General features: G+C 38.0%; 1 long non-coding RNA gene across 2 annotated transcripts in view; it reads left to right on the top strand.

Moving 5' to 3' along the window:
• The first annotated feature begins 1,237 nt into the window (after positions 1 to 1,237).
• Positions 1,238 to 9,507, top strand: part of LOC123349986 — a 193,210-nt gene continuing 184,940 nt past the window's right edge. For both annotated transcript variants that reach the window (XR_006573700.1, XR_006573699.1), the window contains exons 1-2: positions 1,238 to 1,755; positions 4,064 to 4,212. This is a non-coding gene — a long non-coding RNA (uncharacterized LOC123349986). The remainder of the gene's footprint in view (positions 1,756 to 4,063; positions 4,213 to 9,507) is intronic.

The following is a 9,507-nucleotide window of genomic DNA, read 5'->3' as shown; positions in this document are numbered from 1 at the left end:
ACTGACCTGTTCTTAACTCCTAGGGAAAGTGATCCTGCCAAGTCAGGGTGGGAAAGTATGTTTTGGGGCCACCGGCCTGATAGTACCTGTGGTATGAATTTTAAAAAGAGACTTTTCGACTAGTGCACAAGCCCAAGCATTCATTCGGGAAACTCACACATTAGGAAAAAACTGTAAGAAAATATTGAGGAAAAGGAATCTGTAGGAAAAATTGTTTAGAAACTCTGCTAAACCTATGATGACTAGGACTAAAAGCGTCAAACAGTCATGTTAAGAGGAGACATTAGTGCTTGAATCTCTTTGTGAAACTTAGCAAACAGCATTGCCTCATTTCCAACTGAAGTGCACATAGTAGAGTATGTCTGAAGATGGTTTAATACTTTCAAACTCCTAATAGACTTTGGTCTACAGCCCTTGGAAATACTGGCAGCATTCACAGCAATCTGTAGCAAGATGTATTAATTTCCTCTCAAAATCACCTGCTAATGTTGCAATCTACATATGCCCCTACTATAATTTGGGCTTTCAACAGTGGAGGGAAGAGGCATAAGGAAAAAAAGCAATGAAAGGCTTGATCAGTTGTGGTAAGTGATGTTTGTCTTTCACCAGCTTAATGCCTTTATCCAACAAGCAGCCCTTGACCTTGGAAACAATGTTTCCCAAATGAGCTGGTCACTGATGCATGAGTGTGAATTAACACAAATTGTTAGCACATCAGGAACTCAAATCCTTTTTCCTGTTTTTCAGAGTTTGTGAAGGATGAAATCCTGGAGCCTGATGTTTTCCTCAGTCAGAAACATGCCATCCCGGAAGCAGACAGCTTTGTTTTCTCTCATTAAAATGGTCTGGAGAGGAAAAAAAAACATAATTGTTCCTGTCTCCTCAAGTTTAAAATAGATCTCTGAAGCTGCTGGCATAACCTGCTGCATCTCCACACCAGTTACTGTCAAGAGTTCCCCTTTCTGGAGCAAAGTTCAAATTAGAGAAAGTTTTATTTAGAAAGGAGGAGACAAAAATAATAAATCTTTGCTCTCTCTCATACCTCAAATCAGCTACAGTGCATTTCATTTTATTTGAACAGCTTCAGAAATACCATTTTAGTATAGGAGCCTGGAAAAATGAAATATTTATGAAAGACAAATATGGAAATCTTTTCTTTTTTTAAAATGAACTGTGATGCCCTGAATATTTTGAGTGTTGTCTACAGCATTCAAAATGTGCCATTTAATATATTTTAAGGGCTTATGCTGGTTTTTTAAATCCTTCCGCTGTCTCCCACTGCTGTTTACTATTCAATTATTTTGAATAATTGTGAACGGCACCAGTCTATTTGGCCACCAGTGAGGTGGGAGGGGTTCTAAAAAGGGCATTCCTGCACAGCTGACAGTGACCCATCCCCAGAAAAGGGGAGGGGCCAAAAATGGTGGTCAACTGATTATTAGGGACACCTCAAAAAGGACAGGGACGGGAGTGAGATGAAAGGGGTGAGAGGTTTCAGAGTGACAGCCGTGGAGTCTGAGATCATGTGTGTATTCACAGAATAGATATAGCTGGGTCTGCTCTAAGGCAAAACCTGCGAATTGTACTTCTGCCTGTCTTGGCAGTTGAAGGCCACTGTTGGGTACAACTGTCAACATTCTTCTACAGAGGGTCAACTGCCCTTAAAAGAGACAATATGAAGCCTCTACTGAAGAACTAGTCTCTTGATGCTGAAAATGCCATTAACTATTCACTTGTGTTCAACCTTACTTTTTGGTAAGTTAGGTTAAGAAAGTTCTGGAAGGATCCAAAATCCTCAGACTTTGATCCCATTCAGTCAGGTGGCTCTGACCCCATACACTGGTGGCTTTGGTCAAAGAGCTGGTAGCACTGGATGAAGTCATAAGGCCTGATTTTCATTTTCACTAAAGCCTCTTTATACTGCTCTTGTAGCATAAAAGGACCTTAAAGTGCATCAGAATTACATTTTTGTTTACATCTTATGGCCATTCTACACAGCGAGAGCAGTGCAAAGGGATCAATGCAATGCATAAGTGAGAATCGGGCCCATGGGCCCATGCTAATTTGTTTAGATCTATCAACTTCCATCTGTACCACTGACCATAAAGTGTTATTGATGTCTAGATCTTGACAAGAGTAGAAGGATGAATTCTGGAGTGGCTGCAATCTTTCTTTGGGAAAGATCAGAGAAGATAGTTTGCGGCAATTGTTCATCTGTACCTAAGGATCTTTCATGCAGGGTAACATAGGGTTCCATCTTGTCACACCTTCAGCCCAGTCAATGTGTTTATGAAGCTAATATGAGAATGAGAAGACACAGGCTGTAATGTCTTCAACTCTACATCAATATATCAGTATAACCAAGTAGGGCAATAGAAGAAATAACCTAATACTTGAAAGTGATTGAGCTAGGGTAAGTGTGATCTGTTTGAGTTTCAACCCAGACAGAAGCAATATTGGCAGTTGGGGAAAGCAGCCAGAAGAATTGGTGAGGACTGTGTTGCCTCTTCTGGCACATGGGTTATGGCTGCTGTTTATGAAATGAGTTCACAATTCAGAGGCATTCTATCTTTGAGATAACCATGGATACTCAAATAACAGCTTTGGCTATGAGTATGTTTTCCATCTGCCACTGCCAAGGAGACTGTAATCTCATTTTTCAGATACGGACCTTGCTATGGTTACCTGCACCTTATCACCTTGAGACTAGATTACTGAACAGCACTCTATATAGGTCTACATCTTGAGACCATTTGGAAACTCAAGCTAGTGCAGGATGTGCTGCCCACTTCTTATTTGGTACATCATACAAACAGCACATGATGCTGTTTCTAAATGTTGGGTTATGATGAGTCTCTTTTGGTGACCAATATTATTTTGTCCTGTGCAGTTGATTAGATACATTATGAATTGTTATCTTTTATGTTCTATATTTTAAAGTTCCCAGACTAGGTGCTTAATAAATCAAACACAGCAATGAATAGTTTTAGAACATATGAGTGTGATGCTTGCATAACCTCCTGCCATCAACCAATGTATAATAAATCACACTCTACTTCATATATAGTGACAATTTATCAAACCAAAAGTAAGTTGTTTTAATGTAGTAAGTAAATGTGACTGAACTGTGGAGGCTACAAAGCTGCCTGTTCCTGTTTCCTGTAGTTCATTAAGGTCAAATAACTTCCAGCACAACAACAGTGAAAATCTGTTTCAGTTATTTCTAATTTTCACTTGGTCTCTCAGGCTATAGATTTAAACTGTGTTGGCAATACACTTCACATGAACAAAGCCAATGGGATTCCTTCAAGCCATCGTCTGTAAAAGTTTATGAAAACCTATTCACTCTGTTTTCTTTCCACATCTACAAGACTGAACTGTGTCATCCCTTCAGCCATTTACTTGTCTGTAAGGAAAATTTTATTTCCTTAAATTCCCTCGATGCCTACATGTGTAAAATGCAAACACAAAGGCTTTCAATAGGCCATATGGAAACCCATTGCTTAGCTTATGTCAATGAAAGATATTTATGTTATATAAAATACTGCTCCTGTTCCATAGATTGCCTGTAAGTCTACTGTATTCCTTGGAGTTTCCCAACAGCAGTTATATTTACATTTGACCTATTTAGGGCTCCAGCCAATGCCCTTTGAAGTAAATGGGAGTATTGCCATTTAATTCAATTGGGATTGAACTGGGCCCTTGCTGCATTTTTTTCAGTAGGATTTGGATATAATTAATATAAATTTGCTTCAGTATGTTAATGTTTATAGCTTATGGGAGAATAATATTCCAAACTCTTTAGCTTAAACTGTTTGCATGAAAGACACATTCTTTTGACTGATGAAATGCAGTCTCATTCTGACCTTTTGGAGGGTGGAAAAAATACAAAAAAGGTATCTATTTTGATGTACTGTCATTATTACCACCCTGAAATGGATAATAGTGATATTGGCACAATTGTATGTATATTTTATGTTGATCTTTGCAAATATTAAATAAATTAAGCCTCACCATGCCCCTGCGAGTTACAGAGCACAAACATTGCTGTACTATTTTGCAGATGGATAAACAGAGGCTTAAGAAGTTAAATTGCCTAAAGACACACAGCTAGAAAGAGAAAGAGCCAGAAGTCCTACCTCTTAATTCTCTGCTTTAACCACTTGACACACTGTCACCCATAGTTCAACTTCCTGGAGAAGTAGTAGATCTGTAAGTAATCTTTCCTTTAACCCAAAAGAAAAATTCCCTACAGACATGTATGATTTATTTCTTAGCATCCAACCTTCTGACCCTTTCCTTGAGGTCCATTGCAACTTGAAATAATTTCACTTCATGCACCAAAGACATCATTACATGCTTTACTGATGAGATGTCATATACTTACTGGCACAAGTAATTCCTGACATGCCATGGCTGAAGGGACCTAGCACAGTGAAAAAAGCAGGAAATCTATTTTACAGCCTTCAGTACCCTGATAGACAAAGACATCTCTGTATATAAAATCAACCTTATAAATATGTAAAAATCTTTAGATATTGCTTGAAAGATTCAGTGTCCCACTTTAAATCATAGTGGGAATATTTTACTAGGTACGTCATAACTTTAAAAACACCAACAGTACTTGTCCTTATGGTCTGGTAGTGTGTGTATGGCAAGCTTGCTTAGGGACCTCAAACCTGAGCTAAGGCCCTAAATGAAAAGAGTTTGTGAAGTACTTGGGTGTGTATATTGCAGCTCAAAACCATCATATCATTCAGCAAAATCTGGCACAGATGTCAATTTCTACATAGCAGAGGGCCAGGATGAAGTTAAAGAGCCTAAAATACTCCTGGAGAGGCTAGTCTGTCTGGCTCAGCCTTCATGTTGTTAGAGAGGCAGTTGTGGGGAACCTCCCTTTGCAGCTGTCTGCACCACACTTGGTCTACAGTATATGGCTGAATAAAGAACTACAGTTTCCACTGCAGCTTTCAGAAGCTAACTGTTCACTAAAAGAGAATTATTTATAAAAGATTAAAGGCTGTATTTAATTTTATGATACTATTCTTGATCCCAAAATCCCATCAGAAAAAAACTGAATGCAGCCATTTATGATAAAGTATATTGTACAAATCCATTCATTTCTACCAATCACGATATCCTTTAAAATATCTACTCGTGCAAATTGGTCACCTAGCAGAAAAAAACTTGCTTTTAACTACTCTATATTTATTTAAAGGGTAGCTTAGTAACAATCCCACAGCACTGCTGTGATGTGACTGACTGTTTTTGAAAATTGACACAATTTTAGACATTAGATCAATAGAAGAATAGATAATTTCCACAATAATGTTCATATTTCTCCAAGTACAGCTTAAAGCAAATCAAAATGGAGCTGGGTTAATAGTGGACATGAACCCAGAACAGACTGGTGAGGAGATCTGTGCTCCCAGAAACAAGCTTGCAGAACACTTAAGAAACAAAGAAGTAGTGGGATGGGATTTTATTTTGTGCATGTTTTTCTATTTGTTTTTCATGAAAATTTCTATCCTGGAAGCCTTTTATTGTCATTTTGTATTTCATTGCCTAGGATAAAAATAGGGAAAATAGATTAAAGATGAACATTTTTCATTCTCTTTCAGAGCCAAAAAGTAGAATTAACTCCCACCAGTTAAATATTTCAATTAATGAATCCATCTGGATACTAAATAGCATGCTTCATTCTTGAAACAAAAAAACAACTAGTTAGTATTTCTGCAATAGTTTTACTAAAGTAAGTGAATAATTAGTAGTCAATGATTTGTTTCTCAAATTTAGATCTTTTGTTTTCTGTTCACAAAATGGCCATAAACAATTTACAATCTTCTCAAATGTATTGACTAATTTAAAAAATTGGCCCAATAATTTCCTATGAACAATAGTTGGTCTGTAGATTATTCATGAACAGTTTGTTGTGACTATTTGGTATTCAAAATTCAAGTTGTATTGGTTAGTTTGGTTGGACAATTACTTCAGAATGTGTTGTTTTCTGTTCCATCACTTGTTGAATGTAACTCTTAGAATTTGGTTTCAAGTGCAGATACTCAAATTTATGAATGCAAAAATGCTCCAAAATGTCTGTTAGTCTATAAGGTGCCACAGGATTCTTTGCTGCTTTTACAGATCCAGACTAACACGGCTACCCCTCTGATACTTAGCTTCAATGAGAGAGATTAAGAAAGATGTGCTATAGTATACCCCATAATCCAGTGATTAGGGCACCTGGGAGCCAGGAGACCTCATTCAAGTCCCTGGTCCCAGGCAAAAATTCAAACCTGGATCTTTCACATTCCTGATGAGTGCCTCATCCAGTGGGCTATAGGTTATAAGGGTTACCATCACCATCTCCTTCTCCAGTGTTAAAGTCCCCTTGCTAATATAGCCCCAAAAAATTAAAAGGGAACATTTTCCATTTCAACTGAAACAATTTGCTGAAATAGAGACAAATTCATGAAATGTTTTAGCCAACCTGAATCTGCATTTTTGGCTGAAAAAGAGTTTTAATGGAAAATTTCACCCTGCTCTAAATATGACATTATATAAGTTTTTCCCATAACCTTAGATCCATATGAATAATGCTTTTTTTGACAAAGTATGGTTTACGGTGTCATTTACATATAAATGCTTTTCATGGACTTCTTAACAGTATACAGTACCTCAGGATGCTGCACAAGAGAACAATTTGAGAAATAGCATGCAATGAGTAGATGTAATGAATAATCACTATAGAGCAAAGTTGAGGTGGCATGTTCAAATTTAATTTTCTCATTCCTGACTTGATTCCTTAATAATACAACCTTTCTGTTCTCTTTCAACATAGATTTTTGTTCTTAATTTCGGGGGGGGGGAATGGAAAAATATAAAAGAAGGAGCTTTGGAGGAGATTCTGTGCTGGGTCTCTAAGAGGTGCGGCACAAAACTCAGCGCCTAAGGGATGTGGGAGGAGGGAAAGTAGCTATAAACCCACCTTTGTGCCATGCTGAATCTGAGCTGCTTGAGGGACTGGAGAAGAGGCCACAACACTGCCAGGAATCTGTCCAGGTACTGTCTTCTGTGTCCCTGCCCCTGCATTCTTCTTATGCCAGGTTTGTGACGGGGTATTTGGAGGGTAGCCTTGTGGCTGACGTCTGCAGTGTCTGCACAAGTAGAATCCTCTGTTGGCTGTCTACTGGGATTTTTAAGGGGCCCTTTGGGTGGTTCTGGCTAGAGTGACCAGACAGCAAGTGTGAAAAATCGGGGCGGGGTGGAGGGATAATAGGAGCCTATATACGAACAAAACCCCCAAATCAGGACATCTGGTCACCCTAGTTCTGGCCCTCTGGTCTCTCCATATCCCAAACTGCAACTTTCAAACCATTTTGGTTATAGCTATGATTTGGTCTCACTGAATAATGGATGTACATAAAAAAGTAGGAAACAAGATGAGAATAGAACTCCAGGCCATCTTGGCTCTCTTTGGCTAAGGGACATTTTGGAGGGAAAAAAGCAGGAGCGGGAAGGATTTCTCAAAATATTACCAAGTTTTCTGGGCTGGTTTGGCGCCATCCTGGGGTTCATGACACAACTAAACTAGTTTCACACAGATTATACAACTGTCATTCCTTAGGTGCATACATAGCAAAAACATGGAAATCATTTCGCAACCTTCACTATAGAAGTTGCTGCAGCTCCTAATATAGTTTTGCGTTTTCTTTTAAGGGAGCTAGCACACAGATTATAAAAGGCTGCTTCTTTGAGTAACACAGATTTCTCTATGAAAATATGAGAATTCATTATCTTAGTTTTTAAATTAATTTAAATTCATATTTGCATGGGAAATTTAAGACAAAGCTATTAAACCCCATGCTCAGATAAACCTGACTCATATACTACCATATGAGAACTTTGTATTATCTTTCACAGCCTGTTCTTAATAGATCAAGATGAAGAATATTTAGAAATTTCTATTTTTTTTATACTTCACTGCCCTCCCTGAATACAACTGGTACCTTTCTCAGTTCTCCTTCTGCCTCCTATTTCTTCTCCACACTATTCTCATCCCTATAAAAGAAAGTTCCTGCACAGCAGGACTTCAATAGGATCCTGGACTTCAGCTTTTCAAATGGCGATTTTACAAGGAAAGCAAGTCATCCCTTTGGCTTTGTGTACAGTCCTCCTAGCTGCTCACTCTAAGGAGCCTACTAAGCATGGCTTGCTACATGCAGATTGCTTGTGAGGCTGCCAGACGGAAGCCAGGAACTCAGCCCTCAGCTGAAAGAGATAAAAACAACAGTATTTTGTAGCTATTTAAAAAAAACCCACAATAGACTTGTAAATGGTGCCTCGTACAAACAGGGCTTTTCTGCAGGAAAAGAATAGCTCATTTAACTGAGACTGAGACATCTGTATTGTTCATTCACCTCTGGGGCAGCTAGTTGCTATTAATAGTTTCATATAAGAAAGTCTTTCTATAAATAACATCTGAAATCTACTCCCATAACACCCTTTGTCCTTGATATGTCTCCACTGGGGCCATTAACAAGAGGACAAAACAACTATGGAAAAAAGAGACCACAACTATATTCAGTGATTCAGTTCCTGAGCTGACTTCAGGGGGAAAAGATAAACAATAAATCTCTCTCTGTCTTTTCTCCAGCATTCTAGACTGTCAGGCAAACAGACACAGCTTTACAGATAGATGATTGTCTTTACTATTGTAACCATATTGGAAAGGGTATACCCAATTCTCCTAAAATAGCTAATTAATTGGGAAACAGACTCTTTCCTCTCTTGATATGGGAATTTTTTACAACAGATGGTCTGCTCCATGGTACAAGCCTTTACATGTGTCTTTGAGTCTTTCTAAAATGGAATCCAGGACCTAGCAAACCCTCACAAGTGGATAATACCAGTAGCTGATCTTTATCTGTGGTTAGAGGAGGCCTGCAAAGGTTTTTTCAGAACTTGGATTTTTACCCTTTTTTGGTTCTTTATGATGGAAACAGATGGTTTAAAAGTTTTTTTGCGGTTTTAACCCTAAAAAATGTCAGGAATGTAAAGTCTGATGTCAGGTTTTGCTGAGATGTTGGGTGACCCAAATGTATTTACTGTGAGCTTTTGCACCTTAATTGGAAGGGTGGTGTTTTGAAAATTTTAATGGACATATTTCTCCTTATAGCATTGGAGTTAATAGAAACAAACACAAATCAAAAGTGCTTTCTAAATCATATGACTAAACATCTCTTCCCTTATCAACTGCTTGTTTTTTCAAGCTCTTGTATTTTGTAATATCTTGCTTCAGTAACCCACTTTCTATAGCTTCTTCAAGCACAAATTAGACAAAAATTTCTAAAGGTAACAACAAAGAAAAAAAATCAACATTACTGCCCCCCTATCTTTACACAAAAATATTTCAGGTCTTCTCTATACGTGATAACAAACCAAAAAGGGCACCATCTTCCATTTTAAGGTTACCTTTAACAATTTAAAACATGTGCTCAGGACAACTGA

The sequence above is a fragment of the Mauremys mutica genome, chromosome 1 (assembly GCF_020497125.1).
Source record: "Mauremys mutica isolate MM-2020 ecotype Southern chromosome 1, ASM2049712v1, whole genome shotgun sequence".
Lineage (NCBI taxonomy): Eukaryota > Metazoa > Chordata > Testudines > Geoemydidae > Mauremys > Mauremys mutica.
This window is presented reverse-complemented; position numbering and strand designations above follow the sequence as displayed.